Source organism: Pleurodeles waltl, chromosome 3_1 (genome assembly GCF_031143425.1).
Source record: "Pleurodeles waltl isolate 20211129_DDA chromosome 3_1, aPleWal1.hap1.20221129, whole genome shotgun sequence".
Lineage (NCBI taxonomy): Eukaryota > Metazoa > Chordata > Amphibia > Caudata > Salamandridae > Pleurodeles > Pleurodeles waltl.
The window spans coordinates 222,105,856-222,133,831 of record NC_090440.1 but is presented as its reverse complement, the minus strand read 5'-3'; positions in this window follow the sequence as shown (position 1 = coordinate 222,133,831).

The following is a 27,976-nucleotide window of genomic DNA, read 5'->3' as shown; positions in this document are numbered from 1 at the left end:
GTTCTACCGCAACTAATACACCCCAACCAGTGCGGATTTATGGCAACTCATAGTACTCGGCATTGCATCCGCCGTTTGCATGTGGCCCTAGCCGAACACCAACGATTGCCCCGAGACCTAGCTCTTCTACTTATAGACTTTGAAAAGGTTTTTGATTCTGTGGATTGGGGGTTTCTCTTTTTAGTGCTTCAAAGGGCAGCTTTTGGACCGATATTTCGATGCCTGCTCCGAGCGTTGTACGCCAACCCCTCAGCCTGCGTGCAGGTCAACGGGGCCTTGTCGTCGTTTTTTTTTAAGTCTGTCGGAGCACGATACAGGGTTGCCCGCTGTCCCCCCTTCTGTTTACCCTGGCTATTGAGCCATTGGCCCAGATGGTCAGGACAGACCCATTATATCATGGCTGGAGATGGGGGCACTCCCGGGAAGACAGGGTAGCCTTATATGCTGATGATGTCCTGTTGTACATGGAAGAACCCAGTAAATCGGGCTCACGAAGTCTCCATCTATTACGATGCTACGAGCAAGCGTCAGGACTAAAAATGAACCCTACAAAATCAGTGTTGGTCCCCTTGCTGCTGGAGAGGAATATATGATGGTGGCCTGGGCGCCTCGGATCCTTATCTATATTACCTAGCGACCCAGCTATTGGTGATCCAGGATTGGTTCAATGGGGGGGTGGGCAGACCCGGCCTATCAGGTAGAGTTGGAGATTTTGGGTTTCCAGCGTATCCTCGATATGCTATATGGTGCACCCCTCCCCCGGGACATGGAAGCGACAACAAAGGTGTTTTTCTTGGCATGGCGCGCTGCATTACGGCATACTCGTTGGAACGCTGTTGTCACCCTTCAGACTCTGCTATGGCAGGGGAAATGGTTGAGTGCAACAGCGGCATTGGAGGGGTTTGCAGAGTGGGACCTGTTGGGTATTTTACTAGTAGGAGATGTGTGGAAGGGTGATGCATTGAAATCATTTCAGGAACTGCAGCCAGACTTTCTGCTATCCCGAACGCAATTCTTTAGGTACCTCCAACTTCGGCATGCCCTGGGAACGCACCAGTCAGCAGCAAACCCTCTGCCGGAGTTCACTCGAGGCCAGGCTACTCATGGGGAACCTAGGAGGAAAAGGTGTATCCCAGGTCTATAAAATGTTAGTTAATAATGCTCTGGGTGTTTTGGACTCAACTCGGGCAAAGTGGGATCATAGGTGGGGGCTTTTGAAGAAACAGAATGGATGGAGGTGCTGATGGCGCCTAGGGTGCTGGCTGTGTCAGTGAGACTTCGTACAGTGCAATTTTTCTATTTACACAGAGCATATCTAAAGCCTGCCAGGCTCTGCCGGGTCGGTCTTCGTCCCACTGCCCAATGTCCACGATGTGCACAGGAACCAGCTGACTTTTTCAATATGGTGTGGTCGCGTCCAGTATTGCAGACATACTGGGGTAAAGTAGTTCATGAACTAAGCATGGTGCTGGAGCTAGAGCAGCAGATGTCCGCCAAACTAGTCTTTTTGGGGGTGATGGAGAAAATGGGGGGATTGCGAGCGAACCGGGCCTCCACAGGTACGGCCCTGCTGGTCGCCAAAACAGACATTGCCGCTGCCTGGAACTCTCCTGCCGGTCGGTCCTGCCAAAAATGGAGAAGGGGGGTAGATTGGTGCGCAAACCAAGAAAAACTGGTGTAAGAATCAAGGGGCTGCCCCCGGAAACATGAGAGGGTATGGGGTAGGTGGCTGGGGTTGCTGCCATAGGCCAGTGCTGGGGTTACGACCCTCAATGTTGTGTCAAGAACGGAAGCAATGTTTGTCCCCTGAAATGCTTTATTGTCAATTGTCAATGATGCTCGGAGTTGGATCCTACTGTACTATCTGTGCCAATTGTTTGGTGACTTTCTTTCTAAAAATCAATAAAAATGAAAAAAAAAATACTCAAATTATTTTGATTGGTCCATTCGATGACTCCGCATTACTAAAAACTGGCACTGTCCAATAGGAATTAAAACCCAAGTCGAATTTTGAAAAATCAGAAAAACCTCCTAAGATGGGTGTGAAGTCATCTCTCCTTTCTGTGTGAATCCAGTAGTTTTACAATTTGTACACCACTTGTCGCAATCCATGTTCCTTCCCATGGCACAATACTACTCTGCTTTCAGTCATCATGTTCTGATGTTGAAACATTCAAGGACACTGCGTGTAAAACTTACTCATAATACAATAGGACTCTTTACTAATCATGTGAAACAACCTAGTGAAAAAATTCACGCTCGAGGGAAAGACATTATTTAGCATTTCGCTGCTGATGCAGATACGAAGACTTCAGGCCTAGTTATGCTAACACAAATAATACAATGCATTAATATCGTCATTAATAAAACACACATAATATACAAACGTATTAATTCAGAATTAACAACTTATCATCAAAATATGCACAAGCATTTTATTAATAATGGCAGTTTTTGTTAAAACATCACATTGAGTATGACGGAGATGTGCATTTATCTATCTGCACACATATAACTTTAAAATAATAAATCATAAATCATTATAAATCATATTCATCTCTACTAATATTAATTCATTCTAATGATTAAAATATATTTCAACATTGTTAAATCATATTAGCACTTTGTCAGTTCTGGTAGGCACAGCGTCTGCCATGGTAGGCACAATGCCTGTCATAAAATATAAACATGAACACTTTTAAAATACGCATCAGTGCAGCTTTCTCTAGGTTAGTCTTTTTAAACATGAATATAAATGTTATTAAATGCTGACTCCTAGTGCACTAAAAGTATTAATAAATGTTATGCTCCAACAGGAGTACCCTGGCTATGTTCCCTGTCCCAAAATGGCTGACCTGTTTCTTTAACCCCGTAGTTAGAGCTAAAGGCCCTGTGATATCCAAAAACCCTCCCTCTGTAAAAAGGTCTCCCAGGTGTATGCAATTTACGATCTTCACCTGATCTTTTGACCAAATTCTCCAGTTGTGAACAAAAGAGCTTGATACCATGAAAAGCAAGGTTTTGTGGCTGTGACAGAGCCTGAAGCTGCAGCAGCAGTGGAAAGGGAATCAAAATTCATATCTGAAAGGAGTCTTGCTTCCTGTTCCATGACAGACAATTTGGATGTACCATCGCCCCTCTCCTGCAACTCCCCCTTGAAGTCATGGAAATCATGCAGAAGGGGCTGGATGAAATAAGTTGCATAAGATCCGAACTTGGCCCCCACCAACCCCTATGAACCATGCCAAAAACCTCGGGATCACCCTGGACACCAACCTCTCCATGAGCAGACAGATCAACACCATTGCCTCATCATGCTTCCACATCCTGCGAATGCTATGCACGATTTTCAAGGGGGTCCTCCTTGACCCCAGATGAACAGTACCCCAGACTCTTATCACAAGTAGATTTGACTAATGAAACACCCTTTAATTCAAAATCCCAACCCATGTTCTACTCTGACTCCAAACCACCCAGAACTCCACCATCAGATTCAATCTCAACTTCCAGCGAAATTACCTCTTCACACTTCAACAATCGACACTGGGTGCTAATCCAGGAAAGATGTAAGGTTAAGCTACTCTCCTACGCCTACAAAGCGCTCCATAACACCAGTCCAGCATACCTCAACCACCATCTCAGCTTCTACCAACCTGCCAGGCACCTTCGATCTGCATCCCTCCCTTGCAAGGCAAACACATACCTCCCTGCGCCTTCTCATACCTCACAGCCAAGACCTGGAATGACCTCCCGCAACACCTCAGAACCTTCTCTTCCCTCACGGACTTCTGAAGGAACCTCAAGACATGGCTCTTCCACGGTAAATAGACATGATTTCCTCTTCAGGCCTGCCCTACTCAGTGCCTGGAGACCCTCACGGGTGATGAGCTGTGCTCTACAAATCCACATAACATAACATCCTGCTCAGTTTTTTTTTTAACATTGAACAACATTATCTTACCTGTAAGGCATGTAAAGAATACAACAAAATCACAACAGTAGTGGTGGCTGAAAAAATAAGTAAAACAAACAAACCATGGTTGAGACATATGGGTGAGAAATAGTACTGTTTAAAGAAGCTAATGCTCTGACCATATTTATATTTTTTACCGCAAAAGTGCGCAAACGCCGTTTTGCAGCAAAATGTATAGTGCTGGCTTATTCCACAGCACCAGCTGGCCTCCGTATTTATGGAATGGTGCAAGCCGGCGCTAAACTTGGGCTAGCGCCTTAGAAGAAGACGCTAGCCTGGTGGGGGTGACTGTAGGGAACAAGGGGTTGTGTGCCAAAAAATGCAGCTAGTCTGGTTTGAGGCAAAAAAAAATCCTCTAACCGGATTAGCGCCATTTCCTGGCGCACAACAACCAAAAACATGACTCCAGTCAAAAGACAGGAGTCATGCCCACCACCTAATGGCCAGCACAGGGGACAAGTGGACCCCTTCCATGGTGTCTGACAATGGAAATGGGTCCACAGGTCCCTTAACGCCTGGTCTGACCCAAGCATTGAATAATGGTGCAAAGCAAGATTTGCACCATTATTTAGCCCCTCCTCCCACCGGTGCATCATTTTAGCACGGGGTTAAATATGGGGCTACAGGGATAGCACCATTTTTTAAATGGGAACACCTACATTGCATCTCATTAACGCAAGGTAGGTTCATGCATCTAAAAGATGGTGCAAACTCCAATATTTTGACGTTAGACATGTCTAACATCAAAATATAAATATGGAGTTAGGTTTGCGCCGAATTTGCGTAAAAATAAATGACACAAATTTGGCGCAAATGGAGTATAAATACGCCCCCAAGTGTGTTAGTAGTTCAGGATATAAGCGGAATGTGCAGACTGGAAGTGACTGTTGGCCCTCTTCTGCTTTAAGTTGTCTTTTGTTTAGGATATTTAAAAAAACAGATAGCCATTGATGCAATCCTTGTAAAACAATGCAAGCAATTCTAAGGTTTCAGATGTGATAGGCATTTCTCACGTATGCCTTAAGAACCCAAATAAACATTGTGTGGACCTAATTCCCACATTTATCTAGAATATTTAACGTTCTTGCTGTTCATACTCATTATTATTTTGTAAAGTGTTACCAACCACACTGAAGTAGCCTCCAGTCACTTAGCAATATGGGAATATCGAAAAGGGAAGTGGTGAATTGCATAGAACTCTTTTCAAATCCAGTGCTTAAAGCCGGTCAAACTCGCAACAGGGCTGGAAGTGCCTGGAGATACCCACTTTCCATTATGTCCCCAAAAGGGTGGCAAAGCCATGAAGAACAGCAGGAATCCTGAAACTCAGGGTGATGCAGGAGAGCAGGACTTAGGAGATCCTGCTACTAAATGTTGAAAATTTCCACTAGGTTAACCTGTGTTTCTTTCTTTTTTAAAGTATTTTATTACATTTTAGAATGTAAGTAAGAATTATGTTCAATGACATTTGTCATAACACAGTGAGGCAAAGTTGTACATTTAGTTCTAGGGAGTTCCAGCAGTGAGAGTACAAAAACAGTAGTGATTTCAACACGTTTAAGAGTTTTTAGGGTTCCCTGGTATACAACAGGTTCTAATGGTTGCAGAATGTCTCAACAATACAACAGGAGAGACAAAATGTATCAGGGATGTTGAGATAGTGGACAGGCAGGGTATGAACAAGTGCGTGCTTGTGGAAATGATGGAGTTACAGAATGTTCGGGCAAATAGGCATTTTATGTGGCAGTGCGTGCGCTGCGACAAAACCAAAAGAGGTTGTGTGGGGGTGTTGATGTTGGAATCTCTGGGAGTGGTGTCAGGTGTCTGGGGTGTATGATGTCACGGGGGAGAGATCATCACTGCTCACCTCCTGTTGGAAATGTGTTAGACTTATGTCCCACTGGGAGGAAATTGGGTGTTTCTGAAGGTGCTGCAGCTCCTCATAGCAGAGGGCGTCCTTCTTGGCTGCACCCCACTTTTACATCGCCCCATGCCTGGTGGTTACTTGGGGGGGCAGTAGAGGACCACCAATGAAGTGTTAAGGTGCATTTGGCCAGGAAAATAACATCCTGCTCTGATAGCGAGGTTCATGGCTCAATAGACTCATTTAATGGCCACCTCCACTTTTTATCAACTTGGCCAGGAGGAGAGCCTCTTTGGTAGCAATGAAACCGCTAGAAGCAAGACCTGGTCTCAGTCAACTTTCACCACAGAGGGAATTTCTTCTGTGAACTTCTCCAGTGGATAACTCCTGGAAAGGAAATGTAGAAAACCAGTCTTTTCAGTGTCCCCCAACTCTCGGTTCAAGAGACCTCTAAAGTATTTATTGATGGGGAGGGATTCAGGATCTTTCTTCCGATATTGTACAAACAAAGTTATCATTCCCAGCCTGGGAATCAGAAACAGGAAAGGGCAAATGTTCCCATGTGTGGGCCCGAAGATCTTTCAAATCCAAGCTCTAAATGTATCTGCCCCTGGTTTTCTCATCCTTAGAGAGGTCAAATATCGAGTTACCCCAGCACCAACAAAAGAGTGGCCTGGCATCCCTGTTCCTCAGCACACTAGAGCAGTGGTAAAACCAGTAACTGAGAGCACTCCAAAAGCTTCCCTCCTTTTTTTGTTCATTCTTTTTATTAAAACTCGTGTGCATCATACAGCATACATAATTAACGATCACATGGTCTTATATTACAATCATAGCAGTTATGAATTACAATTACAGAGAAACGTTGACCGTCAATTCAGTAATGGAGCTTTTATATCCTAATATGGTACTTAAAACAGCCATCATTACTCATTACACGTTACCGATCTAAGTCCGATTCTCATTCCACAACTCTTAGGGTGGACGCCTTACCCCATGCCCTTGTTATATTTAGTTTGACTACCCTCGCAGGCAGTTGCAACCATAACTTTTGATATTTGGGCCATGTTGTGTCGCTAAAGTTCATGTATGGAACCGCTAGAAGCGAGACCTCTCCACTTTTTAGCAACTTGGCCAGAAGGAAAGCCCTCAGACAGTCAACTTTCACCCTAGAGAGAATTTCTTCTGTGAAATTCTTCAGTGGATACCTCTTGGAAAGAAAATATGGAAATCTGCAGCAGGAGATTGTGTCAGGAGGAGCACTCTCTAGTGGCTCCGGATTTGAGATGGATGCTCCAGTGTGGCATGAACCCAGATTGATCAGGATGTATAACTGAGGTAATGACCTTGCTAAGTCTGTTTTCCAGGGCCCAAAATAAGACTTTAACCTCCACATTTAATAATGATACAGGCCTGTAGGAGCCACAGTCTGTCGATGGCTTGCCCTTTTTATGTATAACTACAATGATTGTGGTTGTTTGGTCCTCAGGTAAGCACCCGTCTTTATGTGCCTCCTGGAATGTATCCAGCATAGGCTTAGCAATTATATCTGTCACCCCTTTGTAGAACTTGTTCCGGAGGCTATTGGGGCCCACTGCCTTCCCAGACTGAATTCCTTGCATAGCCTGTGTCAACTGCTCTACTGTCAGGTCAGCCTACAATGGCTGATGTGCCTCTACTGTGAGCCCCAGAAGGGAAATTTCTTTCAGGAAATCATCACAGTCAGCTGCTGTCATAGTTGTTGTGGGAGTGTAGACTTCTTTGTAATAGGTTGCAAAGGTTTGTGCTTTAGCAGCATTGACCTTTTGCAGTCTACCGTTCATATCCTCAATTTCTGGAACCCAGGAGCGCTCCCTGCCCCATCTGTCCAAACAGGCCAGTCATTTACTAGTCTTGTCTCCCACGTTGTACAGTCGGCATTGCATTGCCAATTTATGAGTCTTCACCATGTTTTCTGCCAAGGTATGCAACTTATGACAGAGCTCCCTCGTATTATTAGTCTGTGCATTTGCTTCTAGGGCTGCTATGTCCCTTTTTATGGTGTCACATTTAAGGTTGGTTTCCTTGTTTTTGCCCCCAATCAGGGCCTCGGCATGTGCCGGCATGACAGTCTTGAATGCCTCCCATATCACGTTTGTTGATGATAACTGTCCCCTGATTTTCCTTAAAGTAAAGATTCACAGGAGTTTGTTCAAAAAAATAAAAAAGGACCCACACATTAGTTTTCTTCCATGGTATGGGGTCATTTTTCGTTTTTTTACACCTGACCGTCCGCTCTCATGAGGGCCAGAAGGCTTACTTCCGATGGCAACTCTTCTGTGGAAAGTCAAAGGAAGTTTTACACTGACAGAGTAAATTACTCCATTGGCATAAAACCTGTGGTCTGCCCACCCTAAAATCGGTTGGAGGGACCCAAGTAGTCTGGACAGGGTACTCTGTCACAATTGAAAAAGAGTAGCTATCTCCCAAACTCTAAATGAGCCCCAGAGCCCCACTGAATACAAATCAGTACTTGCACCCCGACTGCATCTTGGTCACCTCACACATTCATCCTCTTGTCCATTGCTTTTTTAGCTGGGAAATTTGTGATTCACACCTCTGAATCTGACTGACTAAGCTGTGCCCCTGCTTATAAATTACATTAGCACATTTCTTAAGGAAAGGGTGTGTGTTACATCCTGTGGCTCTTGTTAGAGGCTCTGCAGTTGCGATGTGGAAAATAGATTTTTAACTAGACTGGGACTGAGGGGGCAATCTCATGTGCCTCCGTGTGCTGCCAGTGACATCAGTGTTTTCCTAAAAATGTATGCACAGGCCTTAGCTTAGATGTCACAAAGAGGTTTCCATGAAACAGTTTGATAGCGTGGTGGCACTGGCACTGATGGTGACTGGATAATGCTGAGGCACTGGCAGTGAGAGCAATGAGATGCGCTCACTGCTAGCACTAGGGACACCAGCACTATTGGTGACTGGTTAACATTGGGGCACTGGCTGTGAGAGCACTGCGGTGCGCTTACTGCTAGCACAAGGAACGCTGGAACTGATGGCACTGGCAGTGAGAGCACTGAGGTGCAGTAATTGCTAGCCCTGGTGTCACTGAAGGCACTTTGAGAGTATTGAGGTGCTGGCACTGCTAGCACTAGGGGCACTAGCACTGATGGTGACTGGTGCACCTGCATTGATGGAGATTGGTAAGTACTGAGACACTAGCACTGGCACTTATGGCAATTGGGTACTGACACTGATGATGACTGGGGGCACTGCATTGACAGAAAGTGGTAAGCAATTAAGGACTAACACTGACAGCACTGGGGACACTGGCAGTGATGGCAACTGATGGCTCTGGCACTAATGTGACCTATGGTCACTGGTAGGTATTGATACAATGACACTGACAGCACCGGGATCATTGCAGCTGATGTTATCTGGGAATTGGCACTGAAAACGGTAAAAAAAATGTTTGCACTTGTATAGCACACTACTCACCCGTTAGGGTCTCAAGGCACTGTATGCATACCGCTGTGGAACCCCTCCTGGCTTTTTCCTGTGATGCGCCCACTCCTGGGCAACCCCCAGGGTGAAGCCAGGCATCCAAGCGCTGTTGTGGAGATTAAGTAAACTGTTGCCCAGAGTTACAGAGTGGGACCCATTAATTAGATTAGGCACCAAGGTGAAAAGTATCTGGTCCAAGGGAATTGCACCCAAGACCCACTGAGGCAGGACTCTAACCCTGGTCCTGGGCCAGATCTCTGCATTAAGGTCTGCCGCTCTAACCATTGTGCCACACTTCTCCACTTCTTCTGAAGAGAACCGTGGCTATTGGCATTGATGGAGATTGGTAAACTCTGAGGAACTACCACTCACATCACGGCGGACACTGGCGCTGTTAGCCCTGAGGACCCTGGCACTGATAGTGACAGCACTGACACTGATGGGAAATGTAGCGTGGCCACCCTGGCAATATTATAGTAATGAATTGTTGAACGTCGTATGTAATCAAGCATGCTATGCTAGGTGTAACCTCTTGGCTTGGCCATGCTTGTTTAAATCAGCTAATGTTCCTGCTGACTGATTTGTTTACATTGCACTGACAGGGTGATGTATGAGGCCGAGAATGCTACACTGTTCCATGTTGTACAACACTCTAGCATTTCCTGCCCCTAAATCACATTCTGCTCTTGCCTAAACAGAGCAGCTGGCAGGATCAGGAGGGAAATTCAAGTACAAATTAAAGTCATATTTACCAAATAATCTAAGGATTACCCAGTGCCCCGGGGGATCAACTTTGAATTTCAGATCGTTGAAGAAGAGGCTATATCTAATGTTCAGTGTTCAGACAGATGCAGTGTGATACCAGGGCGCGTTACTTGCCATGATGCATAGTGCAGGAGTTACAACAAGGATTTTATTTCACAGGGGGCCTATATGTCTGCAGAATCTATTTATATTTAGTAAACTACAGTGTTTCAACACATTTTGGGTTCTACTCAGTACTGAAAAACGTGTTCCTCTAGTGCTCTTTTATGTACTATTATTAGTAGAGAGTCAGTGATAGAACATGCTTGACAAACACAGGTTACTCAGGGGGTACTAGTTTCAAAAAAGACGATAAAGTCTCTACATTTGGAGTCCTGAATTAATTGGAGTCTGGTGTCTACTGCCGAGCATTAAGTGCTCCTTTTAGCATTTGACTCTCCGGAAAGTGAGGCGCTCAATCCAAGGCTTACTACTAGTAATAATAATACATCTTTATTGCTTGATTTGTTAACACCATTGCAAAATAAGACACGGAAATGACCGTTCTTAAAATACATCAGATATGCACAGAAATGTTTTTAACAATTAAAACGATACCTGCTAAAAACGTGAGCCCGCTTAGCTCTAAAGTTTTAAGAAGGATGATAGGGAATTCCCTTTTTCTCCCAAGTCTTAAATAGTGTAAGGAATAAGTTCATGGCTTTAGTACAACCAGATTTACTGCCACAAAGTGTCCTTGAAATGGCCCACGTATATAACTATGTTAAAAACAACCTATCATTCCCAGTGCTGCCAACTTGCTTTAAGGCCATTTTCCTTGTACGGTTTGCCTCATGAACACAAGGGCTGAAGGATTAAAGTGCAGTGCTTAAGTGCAAAAAATATAAAAGTGCTGCAAAGTACCACATGCATTATATAGGAATAGTGCAGCAGGACCCCCATAAGTCAAGTAACCAGAGGGATAAGGTCTATTTTAATGGAAAGCAGCCGATACCACACTGTGGATAAGAGGGTACCTATTCCAATTGAGGGCAGCACCGGACAAAAGTACCCCTTGGTTCACTCTGGCCTCTCAGAATGTCATCTTAGACTATGGACTGAGCCCCTTGAGACATTCCTAGCAGGACTTTAGGCATTGGATTGCACTAGAGCACTTCCGGTCCCTATGACAGATAGGCCCCTAGCCTCGGTCCTTTTCTTGACTCTCTGGAGGAATTGCACCACTGCACAGTTCACACTTATGTCTGATGGGTTGATACAGGCCACAATGCCTCCCTGCAGCATCTTATGTTCCGCTCAATCCACATTCTCTGTAAGAGCTCCTGCCGATCCACCCTTAAGGTGGGGTCACAGGTAGAGGATCTGAATATTGCCTTCCTGACCCTGGTCACATAACCTGCAGTTGATACACGTCTCATGCCTGATCCAAGCAGGAAAGGGGCTTAGGATTTGCAGTATCCCCTGCCTGCTGTGATCCAGCCATGGCTGCGCCTAGATGGGCGATCCTTGTCATCAAGCTTGGGTAGCAAGTTTGTGGATGATTTGACCAGTTTTTTGAATTCCTGGTGACTAATAGTTTGACTCCAGGCGCCGTTTAGGCCAAGGGTTCCCAGGGCCTGCTGCAGGTAAGACCTTGCCGGAGATCTGTGTCTTGTTTCAATTTCAGACCATAGATGATGGCTCAAGGAGCCTTCCTTTGCTGTCTTTATGACACCACCCTGAGTAGGCCACCTTCTGTGCCAGTGGATGCATGAGTATGCTACAGGTTCTGGGTCATCTGCTAAGCTGCTGGAGTGGAGTGGCTGTAATGATTGTGCAGAAAGTTGTACCAAATTGACTCAGGGATATTTGAAGAAGCTACCTTTGAAAGGGGTCTTCCGGTTTCGTTTATGTCCCCCAGAAGTTAGTGGTGTTATTTGTCTTAACATCTTTTCACAATTTGGCCCAAGAGGTGTTCCAAACTGCCCTTTTGCAGTTCCTTTTCTCCCTTTTTAGTGTTTTTCTCGCCTCTCAAAGAATGTACAAAGTTGTCTGGTCTTTAGGGGACCTTTTAAGAGCTCTCCACAAATGATCCACCCTCCTTTTGGTCCCTCTTATAATGTTGTTTGTGGGCTTCTTACTACAGCCTGAGGGATGGGCCATTTTGTGTCCTCGACTTTACTCTGACCGGCACAGCATATAGGTTTTAGAACTCTGTTTTGAATGTTTCCCAGCCGGATTATTGAGAACTACACAGTGTGCAGTAACACCCAATAAAGGATTGCCCAATCAATTATTTTATTGATAGAGAATTTGTTTTCTGAAATTGCCATTTAATACTACACAGATGCATAATACAGAATACAAGCATAATAAGTGTAACATCAAACCAGAGCAACACTACTTAGAGAATTCTATGCACATTTAGGCTCACGTTTGGTATACTAAGCAGCTCCTCTTTGTTTCAGTGACCTGCGGATCAGCCTCACTCCATTATTGGGCTGGCCCTTTAATAGTGATTTCTGTCAATGTTCAGCCCCCAATCCCTGCTTACATGGGGGTCATTTACCTTCAACTTTGCTTCAGCTTTGAGCCACCATCCAGAGCAGCTGTCCAGCCTTGCTGCTTACCTAGCCTTCTCCTGGAGTGTTCGGGTGACCGGTGGGAGTGCAAATGGTCCTGGTCAGGCTGAGGACTTGCTACAAACTTAGCTTCACAGGCCCAGAAAACATCTTGCCCAGACAAATAGTCCAGCCCACAGGTTCTTACAGTAGGTAACAGGAGTCCATTGGTGTATTAAAGTGGTCCTAGAGCTGGCCATGCTGTATGATCAATAGCACAAACAACAGTGAGGGGGAGGGGGTTAGAGATCATGGGCGTACCTGCAAGAGACAGGCTCAGTTCAGTCTCGAACCACAGCTCAGAGAGGTTATTCATTCTCACTTTGGCACAGCACACCTTGGGGCTCAGTTTGGACCTGCAATGGGTGAAAGGGGGTTGCATACCAGGTCTCTCGCAGTTTAAGTCTGCAGCCCTGTTAATCCCTTCCAGGTCATTGAGGAGAGCGAGAATCACTTTATTGCCCGCCGGCATCTCCATCCTCCCCAAGACACCACAATGCAGTTGTTGCTGGTAGGCGTGTTCAGTCCTCTTCCTTCTGGGCAGCCCTCCCACCCGTACTGCAGATGGGCTTTCCTTGGGGCACCCTTCTGGGCAGCCCTCCCACCCGGACTGCAGATGGGCTTTCCTTGGGGCACAATGCCTGCAGGGGATCTCCTCATCTAAGTCAGGATCTCAGTTTTTCCAGAAGTAGGTTGCAGACTTCTAAGGTGATGTTCCCCCACCTGACTGGGGAGCTGGCTGTCAAGGGCTCTAGCTCTAATCTTCAGGGGTTCCTTTACCACACTTTGGGGCATAGCCTGCATTTGTTAAAGCGAAGTCCTGAAACCATGATGACACACTTCAGTGGTTTTCTCATACTTGTATTCCAGATAGGGATTGTGTATGCCCATATCGTGTATCCATTTTAGGCCAAGCCAGAGACTCTACTTGTTGTTGAGTAATGGTACACAAGAGGGGGTAGTATTGGGTGACTTTCAGGCCAAGATGTATTCCGCTGAGCCTGCAGTCAATGAAGATCCTTACATTCCTGGCTCATGGTACCATACATCAATAGTACATACACATGTGCATACGTTCTGAATCTAAAGAAGGATCCGGTCACATAATACCGGTCAGAACTTTAGCATGGCGAGGCCAGGGGCCAGCTTGCCCATCAACAGACACAAGTAATAAAACGTGTACCTCTACTATGAATTTGACACTGCCAGTCTCAAGTAATCTGGCAAACTGATGGTAGTCAGATCACAAAGACCAGCCCAGAGGGCCCATCCCATTCACAGAGGCTGTCCTGGGACCTCAATGTTGCTACCCAAAAAGGGGACCACAGCACACACTCATGATTACCATGTTCTCTGAAGCTTAGCACGGTAAAAAATACACTTAATGTTCTTCTAGGGCTAACTTAGACCAGGTTTGTATGCTCACAAATCATGCAGACGACCTTCCCATTCCAAAAGAGAATCTCAACATATCTCTACTCCACATGTGACTAAGGGCCCACCTTCTAGTAAGCACCTTATATGCGCAATGCTGGTAGGCTGACATGCAAATAATCAAATTTATTGAGACCTTACTGCCGATGTAGTGGCTCCACACTAGCTTTTGATATGGCTCTCACACCACATACGAATATGCCACAAATAGGCTGCTTTTCACACAGTATTTCTCTATCTTATGCACAAAGAACCAAGAGCAGATCATGAATCAAGTGAACTCTTCTAAAGCCCACTTGGTTGGCAGGAATAATTGAATTCTCTCAGCCTTCAACCAAAACTACGAACTATTCAGAATATGGTTTGCAAAAACCTCATTGACTGTAATTAAAAAGAAAATTAAATGGAAGGAATCAGGAGCATCAATACTATCTTCATTATAAATCGGCACAACAGTGGTGCCAAGTCATGCTGCAGGGTTTCCCCTGTCTTTTTGCTTCTGACCTGTTTTTGATCCTGTGCTGAATTTCGTCTTTGCTGGCTTTAGGACTCTGGACACTTTACCACTGCTGACCAGTGCTAAAGTGCAAGTGCTCTCTGTCTAAATTTTATTGGTGATTGGTTCATCTCTGATTGGCATATTTGATTCACTAGTAAATCCCTAGTAAAGTGCAGTATGTGTGCCCAGGGCCTGTAAATAAAATGCTACTAGTGGGCCTGTAGCACTGATTGTGCCACCCAGATGAGTAGCCCGGCAAACAAATCTCAGGCCGGCCATTGCAGTGCCTGTGTGTGCAGTTTCAAACTGCCAGTTCGACCTATCAAGTGTACAATCTTGCCAGGCCCAAACTTTCCTTTTTACTACATGTAATTCACCCCTAAGGTAGGCCTACGGCAGACCCTTGGGCAGGGTGAAATGCATTTAAAAGGCAGAACATGTACTGGTGTGTTTTACATGTCCTGATAGCAAAATACTGCTAAATTCGGTTTTCACTATTGCAAGGCCTATCTTTTCCATAGGTTAACATGGGGATTGCCTTGAAATATCTTTTAAGTGTAATTTCCCATTGGGAGCAGACAGAGAAATTGAGTTTGGGTTCTCTGAACTCACAATTTAAAAATACATCTTTTGGTGAAGTTGGTTTTTCAGTTGCAAGTTTGAAAATGCCACTTTTTGAAAGTGAGCATTTTCTTGCTTAACCATTCTATGCCTCAACCTGTCTGTGGAATAGATATCTGGGTCAGGATGATAGTTGGGCTGTTTGTGAATTTTTTCTCGACAGTCGCACAAAGGGAGCAGAGATGTGGCCAGCATATCTTAATGGGTCTTTCTGGGCTACAGTAGTGGGAGGAGCTGACACTTGCATCTGGATAGAGCTGTGCCTGTCCTTACAGAAAGCAGACTCCAACCCCCTGTAGTGTATCTAGGGCCAGGGCAGGAAAGGCAGGGTCTTGTGCACTACAAATACTTTCCTTTGAAGTTTGCCTTCTTCAAAGGCGGAAATGAGTATAAGTACTGGACCTCTGAGACCACAACTTTAGAACACTTCTGGACTGAGGACATTCTGCCTGGAAGAAGAGCCATATGCTATAGGGGGGGCTGTCATTCTGCCTGTTGCTCTGTTGTGCTGGCCTGCTACTTGCTGCTTCTGTCCTAGGAGTGAAAGGACTGGACTTTGCATTCGACATCCTGCTTTTCAATGTTCTCCAAGGGCTTGAACTGAGCTTTCCTCCTTTTAAGAAGCCTCAGGGACATCAAAGACTTCATCTGCTAGTGCTTGGGTGCTTCTGCTGGGAGTCCTTACTTAAGGGGAGCCAACTCCCATCCCTGGGACCTTGGAAGTGTAAGTTGGTGACCTGCAGTAGAAAATCCATGCACAGCTGTGCAGCAGCAGAAAAATCGACGCAGCACCTGTCTCGCGGCTGCAGACTTGATGCAGCGCCTGTTTCACAGGGTCTCCATCAACACAGCAAGTCTGGATATTCTACCCATTGTTCCCGGGGCATCAATTTCTCATCGACCCTGCACCGCAGTAAGGAACTGAGGCTGCATGTCTTGAAATCAACATATTGCCTTTCCTGCGAGGAAAGAATCAATGCATCACCTCCCCTGCCAGTAAGGAACCGACGCATCGCCTCTCCTGTGATGAAAGAATCAACGTATCACCTCCCCTGAGCAGTGAGGAGCCAATGCTTACTTTGCTTTTCGATGCCTCACCTCGCCTGCGGCCCACATCGTCTTTGTTTTTGTCCCAACCCAGGTACTTTGTGATAAAAAGATACAATCATTGATTCCTATGGAGTAAGACTCATTTTAACCTTTAAAGAGTGATATCTTTACTTGTGTATGTTGGATTTTTGTCATTTTGGTCTTATTTTATTCAGATAAATATTGACTATTGTTCTAAACGGGTGCGGATTCCTTTTGTAGTGTTTTCATCGTGTTGCTGTGTGTGCATTTACAAATTCTTTACACATTGCCTCTAAGATAAGCCTGACTGCTCATACCAAGCTACCAAGGGGGTGAGCAGGGGTTATCTTAGCTGCATGGCTTCCTTACTATGACTAGAGGTAGGGTCCCTACTTGGACAGGGTACAAATCACTGCCAACTAGAGACCCCATTTCTAACAGTTACTAATTCCAGAATATTCAAGAGTGGTGGTTTGAACAAATAATTCCATTAACATACCTTTCTTAAACATTATCATGATTTCAGGCGCCATTTTAAATATTCATATTAACAATTGCGTAGCATTAGCCCCCGCAGTGCTGGGGGGGGCAACATCCAGGGCCCCTCCTAAACACAGCCAGTTTGGCCTGAGAGCTCCTGACTGGTTCTGGTAAGGGGGCTTCCATGTACTTTGCAGCGCAGAGCCTGACCTGCCTTCATATAAGATAGCATTAGTGTGCTTGAATCAAAATTGTTATTTCTTTGAAATCTGGTAATGTGTATTAAGATAATTAAGGTTTAGGATTTAAAGGAAATGGAAAGTTGAGTCGTCAGGTAGGTGACAAAATGACAAACCGGTTTGGATAGATATGTGCATGGGGATTGCCAGTAGTGAATGGTATCCAAGGCCTAGGGCAGGTGGGTTGTAGAATGATGCTGGAAAGGGGCAAGAATCGCAGGAGAGCCAGGGCCCCAGTGAATGAATGGGTGAGTACAAGAGTTATCCTGATCTAGCTGCATGCACTGCAAGCTTTACAGTTGTGACTGGAGAATTCTAAAAGAAAGGGGGGGCAATGTACATCAATGAAAGATACTTTCCTTCCTCCCTCCAAAGAACAGTTTGAAAATTCACTGTTAGGTCCCTAATTTGCCATTGTTCGGCTCTACCTAACCCTCTCCACGTGATGAGCTGAAGCATAAGGCTGGCCTAAATGTTTTTTTATTTGTGAGTGTAGCCTGATAACGATGATGGAGGCAAAGAAGTGGAGACAAGAGCAGCCCTCCCTGAAAAATGGAACTCCTTCCCATGCTGTGTACGACCTATATGGAAAACGTATGCCCAGGTAAAGAGTGGATCAGACTCACTAATCACAATGGGAAAAGTATTTTCATTTGGAACGTAACTTTAGAATATTTAAACAATTTAGAAACTAAACTAAAAAAAAGTGTAAAACAGATTATGAATAATGGTAATTTTTCTAAATTCGTATGAAGAAGCGAATAAACATAAACATGAATCAGAGGTGCAAGCAATGAAGAAAACTCTGATTCCAGGTTACCTTTTCGAGAGAGAGCGTTAGGGCTTTGCCCCATATTTCATTTCAATAGCCCAGCAGTAGTTCTTCTTGTGCCATCTGTTAGGCTCTCAATATTGTGAAAGGGATTAACACTATGTCCACCATTTGTTCACCTTTATATAGATTTCATCAGAAATGCAAGAGGTCTATGTATATCATATTAATGGTGTGAATTCTGGATTGTAGAATCTTGTGCTTGCACCAAGGCAGTTGCAACCACAGTAACTAAGAAACAAGTGAGAGAATTTTCTCCACCGGATTTGGAATTCTGTCATGTATTTCCAGTGAAAAACTCACGTTTGTGTCATCAGTATTACAAGCAGTGTGTAAAGCATAAGGAATCAGCAGCATTTGTATTGTGGATATCACTCTGAATCAGCAGGGAAAGTGGAAAGAGTGAACAGCACACTAAAGAACAAGTTAGTTAAGATGAGTTCTGAAACTGAACTGGGTTGGCCCCATGCCTTACCTTCATCACTTTGGTCAATCATGCTCATTTCAACACAGAAAATTAAGTTTCACCCTCATGAGATTGTGATAGGCATAATCTGCATTTAATTGACGATGCGATTCGCCAATATCATAAACAATTATTTGTCTGCCTTTCCGGATAATGCTCTTAACCTCAAGCTGCACTTTCTGCCAGTCCAAATGAAGCCTGCCACATTCTGCAGCCTGGTGACTCGGTGTTTATAAAATCCTGTCAGTGAAGAACAGCTCTTCGACCACTGTGGTAGAGTCCTTTCTAGATCCTGCTCAAATGCACAAGAGTAAAGTTTCAAGGGGTACTGGCATAAATCTATAGCCAACACTGTAAAGGAAACCAGAACTACCAGATTCCAAGAAGCCCACTGTTGTGTCACCCCAACCCACACACAAGGTGGTCGCCAGAACTCTGAGATTCTTAAATCTCAATGTATTTCCTTGCTATGTTTTTAGGTTAAAACTGCACATTGTAACCCAAGCCCCCTGTCGCTGATCCCTTCCCAGAAAGACCCCACCCAATTACAACCCAGCGCCACTGTCTGTTTACTTCGGGTCCCCCAGATGGGTAACCGGTGATCCTGACCACTGCCTGAGAAACTGGAAAGTGAGTGTAATTGTACCTATCATAGGGTTTATTCACCAGAATTGTGTGTTTTGTAGCTGAGAATACTTGTATTGAGCGATAGCGAATGACTTTGATCCTTTCATCTTGCTGGATCTGCACTCATTTACAAACTGATTCACAGGGAGATGTGCCCATATTTTGACAAAAGGGAGCAATGTCTTAGTCTCTTTTCTGATGAGCGTGATGATGTTTCTGTGCCATACTTGCAACTTTTCATCTTTTTTCGTGTAACCTTGCTCAAGTACTGGCTTGTGGAAATCGTAATGGCATTATCTTTGTGGGGCCAAAGTGAGAACCAGTTCTGTCTCAGCTCTACTAGACTCTGAAGCAAGTTTCTTCTATTTCAGGATGTAGTCAGGAGTCTCTTACTGCCCCAATGATGTTGTAATCCATATGTTGGCTACCGAAAGTCTGATATGGATTGTGTTTATAATCCACACTTCTAAATTTACACATCATAAAAGACTGACGAGAACGAAATCTGAGACTATAAGGTTCTTTGAAATTCGGAGATTTTTCGTAATTCTGAGTATGGCATGGGATTGATGATACATGAAATACAAATACAAGCGAAGGTGTTGGAAAGTGTTGCAAACTCCACAGCAACTGCTCTATCACTAATATCTGAGTTGTAAGCTTAGAAGAAAAAAGGACTCCAATCTTGCAAAATACAGTGGTTCTAGAATTCGTCCTCCCTGCAAACGAATTAGAATCTGTGCTCTATTGGTCGCCTTACTAATAATAACGGTACATCACATGCTTTCCTTCTTCTAACATCTGAGAGTGATGAAAGTGCAAATAGGTTAATTGAAAATAACGAAAATAAGTGTAGTAATGATGACATTGATAACAAAGTCAATCAAGTGATGTTAATTGAGTTGCTTTAAGATGTTGCACAGAATGTGGAAAACGGAGGAAACTGTGAACAAAAAGTTCAATTAACCTGCTTTTCTTCAACACTACTGTGATTGAAGATGCCATTTATTAAGCTGTGTTAGCTTGAGTTATTGTACAACACTGTTTTTTGTGCAGTGTTGCCAAGCCTTATTCCTGTATTGACAGTGGTAAATGCGAATCCTGAAACTGCTTATTCACTATCATAATATTTGTATTCCTGTAACATTTTGAAGGACAGTGTGTTCTTTCTCCAGTTTACTTCCTTCCCTCTAAAGAGGAGGTAATGTTTCAAAACTATAGCACATTGTTTTAAAATGCTTTTGGTTGTCCCCTTATCCTATAAGGTAAGTGCAAAAATGAATGAATGTAGCTTTGCTAATGCTTATAGGAGAAGGGGACTCTCTGTTCTATTCTGAGACTTTATTGAATAAATAAAAACATAATCAGACTTCTTGTGGACTATTTTACTTTGATAGGGGGATACCCTACCGTTGGTGTCAATTCACGAAATGCCAGGGGTAGGGGAAATGACATCACATACCCTTTGGCCTTAATTACATCACAGGAAGTGACATCATATGGCCGTTGACTATGATTTCTCACTATCTGTTCTATTTCTCCTTCTAGACAGAACCCTTCGTCAGATTATTGGTTATCTATTAACATCGAGAAAATAAAAAATAAAGTTTACTTGAGGTGTACCTGAAGTCTGCTTCTACGCAAGGAGTAACCTCCCCTTTGTGAAACATTAATGCGTACACAAGCAGCCCATCTAACCCAAATGCAGGTGAAGACGAATAAAAACATTTCAGCTAAGATGCTAGGGCAACAATATCCTGATTACTTCAGTCTGGTGGTCAATTATTAATCTTACTAAAGTAACGTAAAGGCTTCCATAGTAACGATGCCTTTAAGACTGTCAAATCTAGTAGTTTGAGTCTGTGTTTTTAATTTATTTGTAGTTTATTTAGTTTATAAATGACAACTAATCTTTAAATATTTCTACATATACAAAATAAAAGAGCTAATTTACTACAGATATTTGTTACTTTTCTATTTAAGTAATCTTAAATGACCAATACACTTCACTGTCACTTGGTTATCTAATCCACTCATTACAAAATACAAAATAAACATCTTTACCACTTTTTTTCTGCGAGTAATAGCAAACGTGCATGTTCTACAGCACAGTCAAAATAAAAACAATCATGTCTTTTCGGTTCAACCTCTTCTCTAGATATAGGAGCCTAACATATATCTTGTTAGCCTGCTAATGAGCATCTAACAGATTAAGGCCCTCATTACAACTTTGACGGGCGGCGGAGGCCGCCCGCCAAAGTTGCGCCGCAGGAATACCGCACCGCGGTCTGAAGACCGCGGCCGGCATTCTGAGTTTCCCGCTGGGCAGGCGGGCGGCCGCCTTAAGGCCGCCCGCCAGCCCAGCGGGAAACAACCTTCCCACGAGGACGCCGGCTCGGAATCGAGCCGGCGGAGTGGGAAGGTGCGACGGGTGCTACTGCACCCGTCGCGTATTTCACTGTCTGCTATGCAGACAGTGAAATACAAGCGGGGCCCTCTTACGGGGGCCCCTGCAGTGCCCATGCCGTTGGCATGGGCACTGCAGGGGCCCCCAGGGGCCCCGCGACACCCCCTACCGCCATCCTGTTCCTGGAGGGCGAACCGCCAGGAACAGGATGGCGGTAGGGGGTGTCAGAATCCCCAAGGCGGCGCAGCATGCTGCGCCGCCTTGGAGGATTCTGACGGGCAGCGGAAAACCGGCGGGAGACCGCCGGTTTTCCTGCACTGACCGCGGCCAAAGCGCCGCGGTCAGAATGCCCTAAGGGGCACCGCCAGGCTGTCGGCGGTGCTCCCGCCAACCGCGAGCCTGGCGGTCACAGACCGCCAGGCTCGTAATGAGGGCCTAAATCTAGTTGCATTTTTTTCATAGTGAGTGCCTCAACGGTAATGCTCGCTTCAGAAGCCTATCCTCAAATTTCCATAAATATGCTTGACACATATTGTGCTTAACTGTGCTCCAAATGTTAATGTAGCACAAGAGGATAATGAACAGAGTGCTAAAACATTTAAAACACTCACTCACTTAAAAAAACGATGGATTAAACCCAGATCTGTGTGACTGGGGGTGAATGTTTGCAATGTTCAGCATTCCGTCCATCATTTGTTCTTTTTCCAAATGTTAATGCTGTCCCCCGTTGATCTTTTAAGTGGCAATGACAAGGAGACTAGAGACCGCCTATTCTCCATATTGAACGCAGACATCTCTCCCAATATGACCTTGAGTTTAAATCTACTCCTAGAACCAATCCACGATCCACCAAGTGGAGAGTGCCTCCGTGTGGCAGTTAATCCTCCTACTGCTTACCGCTGAATTGCCGAAAATGACTAAGGGGTTAGATCTATATGTCTTTATGCCATTATTGCCTTCCTTTGGCAAGTGCTAGGAGGCATTGGGGTTAAACATGCTGTAGATTTGTCCTTTTTTAATCAACAGCTTTGTCCCCACCAGGTAACATTTTAAAGAATATTTCAAATTCATATGGGCTATTCAATAAACCACATTACAAGTACATGATCAACAAACAAATAGTCTCAGCCATGTATGTAAAGAAAGATTTGAGCCAGAAATGTTGAAATCTCATTTCAAGCTGTGTGAGGGGGGAAGAGGAGGAATGGTGTAGGTACTAATTAAAGGGCTTCTCAAAGTCATGGGCTCCTAGTCACTCTGAAACATTGAGATAATCTAATCTGTGGAGACATGAAACAGGGTTCATTGGCGCACAGAAATCTCTCAATGATACTCTCTAAAGACTTCAAAATTAGCACTTACAGCAGTCCTAACTAGAAATTGGACTTTATTTGTCAAGTCACATCATTAAACATTGGAGTTCGATGGAGAACTTAGTACTGATTTAAAAAAATGACGTTTGACATTCCTTATCAGAGAATAGGTAAAATAGTACCACAGTTACTATGTTGCCCTGCACAGAACATTGCCTTGGCTGTTTGTGCTCAAACCAGTTCGCAAATAGGAGGCGCCACTTTTTTACTAAATCTAATAATCCTAAAGTCAGGCTGATTAAAATGTTGTACCTCATCAGTGATACCGATACATCTCGTTAAGTGGAAGAAGAGTTTATTTGTATGAGACGGCTCCACGCAGTCCTCCCTCACCAGCCAGCAATTTCAATTGACTCAGTGTAGAAATTCTGCATGGAACCGAACCCCAAGTTCTAACATTAACATTCCTGCATTACATTCTTTAAAGGAAAAGAACCACAGGAGCTCCATCAGGATCTCAACCGACACCCACAACGCCCTAGATGCCGCTGAACACCTGCACTTCCAGATATGTCAGCTCCAACACCACACTGAGAGGAATCCTCATCCACAGACCCGCGGGCCCATGCCCACAATTCTGCGACGCCATCGCCGACACAATCAGCACCCACGCCCTTGCCTCCACGGACTACATGCTCCTCGGCGACCTGAATTTTCACCTGGAGAACACAGGCCACAGCAACTCCTCAGCCCTACTGGACAACCTCGCCAAGCTTGGCCTCAAGCAACTCGTCACTATGATCACCCACTCAGCCGGCCACACACTCAACGCAATCTTCTCCACCAGCAGCCACGTCACCTTCACCCACACCACCGAACTCCACTGGACCGACCACCGCTGTGTCCATTTTTCCTTCCAGAAACCAACTGCCCACCACCACAGAATCAGATTCCTCACCGCAAGTGGAACAAGATCTCCAAGGACCAACTGATATCCACCCTCGTCCACGCCCCATTAACCAACACCAGCGACACCAACACCGCCGCCCTCAACCTCAAGCAATGACTCGACGACTGCGCCAACACCCTCGCTCCACTTAGGAAAACCACCAACACCCGCACCAGCAAGAAAGCTCCCTGGTTCACCGCAGACCTTCAGGCCTCCAAGTGGGAATGCTGGAAAGCCGAGAAGATCTGGCGTCAAGAAGAAACAGAAAGCAACCACACCGCCCTCAAATCAGCCATCTGCAAACATCACCAGCTCATCCGGACCACCAAAAGATCTTTCTACAAAGAACAAATTGACAACAACGCACACAACAGCAAGGAGCTCTTCAGCATCATCAAGAAACTCACCAACCCCAAGTCCTGCTCTGCCGACCCCCCTCAGTCGCAAGACCTCTGGGACTCCCTTGCCACCTTTTTTCACCGCAAGATTACAGACATCCCTGGCAGCTTCACACCGCTGTCCCCCACTACCACCACTGCCAAGGCTGACCCCAACGCACTCATACCATCAACATCCTGAGTGCTTGGACCCACACCAACGACGAGAAAACCACCAAGACCATGAGCACCATCCACTCTGGTTCACCCGCCGACACCTGCCCTCTCCACGTCTTCAATAAAGACAGCCAAATCATCGCTCCCCAGCTCCGAAGTATCATCAACAGCTCCTTTGAGACCACCATCTTTCCTGAGAGCTGGAAACACGCCGAAGTAAACCCTGCTCAAAAAGGCCCAAGCCAACCCCGAAGACCTCAAAAACTACCATCCCATCTCTCTACTCCCCTTCCCTGCGAAGGTCATCGAGAAGATATTCAACAGCCAACTATCTTGCTTCCTGGAGGACAACAGCCTACTTGACATCTCCCAGTCCGGCTTCCGCAAGAACCACAGCACTGAGACCGCCCTTATCGCTGCCACCGACGACATCAGGAGCAGGCTCGACAAAGGTGAAACCGTTGCCCTCATCCTCCTTGACCTTTCCGTCACCACACCCTTCGCACACGCCTCCACAACGCTGGAATCCACCACAGAACCCTGGATTGGCTCACATCCTTCCTCTCTGGCAGAACCCAAAGAGTCTGCCTCCCCCCGTTTCTGTCAAAAGTCACCAAGACCATCTGCGGAGTCCCCCAGGGATCCTCACTCAGCCCCACCCTCTTCAATGTCTACATGGCACCGCTCGCCAACATCGTCCGATCCCATGGCCTCAACATCGTCTCCTACGCGTACGACACTCAGATGATCCTCTCTCTCACAAAGGACCCCACAACTGCTAAGACCAACCTCCACACCGGACTTCACGCCATCGCCAACTGGATGGAGGCAAGTCGCCTCAAACTGAACTCGGAGAAGACCGAGATCATCATCTTCAGCTCCAACAAAGCAGCATGGAATGACACATGGTGGCCTGCCACTCTGGGAGCCGCCCCAACGGCCACCACCCACGCACGCAACTTCGGCTTCATACTGGACTCATCACTCACTATGACCCAGCAAGTCAACGCCATCTCATCCTCATGTTTTAACACCCTTCGCATGCTTCACAAGACCTTCAGATGGATCCCCAGTGAAACCAGAAGAACGGTCACCCACGCCCTCGTCAGCAGCAGACTGGACTACGGCAACGCTCTTTACACAGGAACAACGGCCAAGCTCCAGAGAAAACTTCAGCGCATCCAGAACGCCTCAGCACGACTCATCCTCAATCTCCCTCGCCACAAACACATCTCAGCCCACCTCAGAGACCTCCACTGGCTCCCCGTCAACAAAAGGATCATCTTCAAACTCCTGATCCACGCTCACACGGCTCTCCACGATGCCAGACCTGCCTACCTCAACGAGTGTCTCAACTTCCATATCCCCCCCCCCCCAGCGCCTTGAGACCCTGCCGGGTGAGTAGCGCGCTTAACAAATTACTGATTGATTGATTGATTGAACCATTATACCATATACGATATAACACAAGAACTAGTGTGATACTCTGAATTTTAAGGTTTTTATCAAAGTTAAGCACAAATTGTACCCCCAAAAAATCAAATATATTTACTTGTTTGGGGCTACCGAGAAACCACTGTTAATAAATATTCTTCTTGTGTTCTATATGTTTGAAACTTTTTGTTTTCAAATCGCCTTTAATAAGCCCTCACAAAAGTAATAATTTGTGGTGAGTAGAGAATAATGCAAGCAGTTAGGGTCCACTGGAACAAAAGTAACACAAGGGACTAAAATGTTGTAGCCCTAGCGGCTGGTACAAGGACAAGCCTGAGTCTATAGGAGAGGCAGAAGACCTGACAGCTAATGGTATAGGAGGGTGTGTTGCCAAAGAGGTAGGCATAGTCCTCCAATCTTTCCTTTTTGCACCACCTAGCTCAGCACCCAAAGTGTTCAAAGCCTAGTTTCTCAGCCAGTTCTTCTAGAAATACTCCGGATATACTTCTCTTCAGTGTGTGCTGAATATCTCTACCTTTGTCCCTGTCTGTGAATCTGTGCCGCTAGCCAGACTGTATTGGTTCTCCAGCACTGAAAGCGGTTGCAAACGTTCCCGGCAGATCTCTCCCATTAGCCTCTTATTTTGACACAAGCAATCAAAGACTGTGTGATACCTAAAAGGCATTACAATTCCCCACGCCCATAAACGTAACAAGCAAACCATGAGCCAATCTAGAAAAGCATTCGCATAGCCAAGTGGCTTGGATATTCAGTCCTGAGTAATACATTAAAAAAGCAAGCTGCAGTGTATAAGCCAAAACCAAAAACAATAGTTTTCTGTACCTGCTGCAAATATAGGAAAAATAACTTAATGTGTCATGACTCAGTGATCTTTAGGGATGGTTAAATAGTATCTCGTGCATTGCAATAATAGCAATACTTAAGACATGGAAAGATAAAACAAAAAGCAGCAGCATAGGGTGAGATATAAGCCTGTTGGCGAAACGTATGTTCGTCGTATGCATATTTTAAAGAACTGGCAACAATAGACCTTGCAGGCAGCTGCTCTGTCATACCAGACCTAAAAATGAAGAGGCACTGATGCTAAACGCACACCCAAAGCATTCGTCAGTAATACTCCAAACCAACATCGGCATTGTTGTGCTTCAGTGGTGGTGAACTGCTCCCAAATCAGCTCTACGGTCTTGCTGATAAATCCTCGAGATGGCAGAAGAGAAACGATGAAACCGTGATAGGTGTCCACTTAAGAATACAATACACAGGAGTAAAGCAGAGGATAAGGAGGCAGGAAGGCCGGGGGTGGACATGGTAAAGACACACTATACAAATGAGGTCCCAGAAATATTTGTGTCATTCTTTCAGAAACGAAATTAGAACATCAGACCCTTGCTAGACAGATGCATACCATAAACAAAAGAATAAATGTTTTTTGAAGAGGTTATTCCTTAGGAAAACGTTTTTGATCGCTAATAACTTCCACTGTGTTTGAAAATCTGCATGAACAGTTTCTCAAAATATATACATGTACATAAGTTAAGTCTTTAAAGTTTTGTTCAGATTTTTTTGAAGAATCAGTGGGTGTCTTTACCGATGTTAATATCCGCTGGTGATATAGTACTTCTGTCCTACACACTGCGGGACCACAGCACTAGATTAAAACTAAGTAAAGTACACAGTTATTAATAGTCTGACATTAAACCTCGAAACACCGAGATAATAAGATTTAGTAAAAGGACTGTTACATTTAACTGAGACCCTGTGAGGCAGAATAATAAAGGCTATGGACGTGTCTACTCAGTTTCCCAGCTGAGCCTTCCAATTCAAAACATTTAAAAAACCTGTAAAACATTTAATCTTCCAAACCCCTACATAAATCAGAGGATAATGCATCTGATGTCAAAAACGAGACTGTCTCATCCCAGTCTGTAACAGCGCAATATGACCGTCGCCTGAGACAGACACCTGTAAGTCCTAAAAGATAATTGTTTTAGATTCCACTTTGTTAGAAGGGAGGGGGTATGGTAGGCCACACCCTTGCAGAGCATTCTTTAGGGACGAGCGCGCAAACGCACTGGCCTGTTGTAATGTCTCGGTTGGCTTTTAACCACGCCCACTCCTGCTTTTCATTCTTTGTTGTGCTTCTTTTAAATGCTTCATTTTTATTTGTGCATTTTGTGAAATCTCCCTTCTTTGTGTGCTGAGTTCCCTACCAGGCGATTCCACTAAGTGAACATTTTTGTTGGCCATGACAATATGTAACGCTTTCTCCTGTTACAACGTGTGATGGCCCCTCCTTCAGTTTCGGTTTGCCTTTCATCCCAGTGGCAATCCTTTC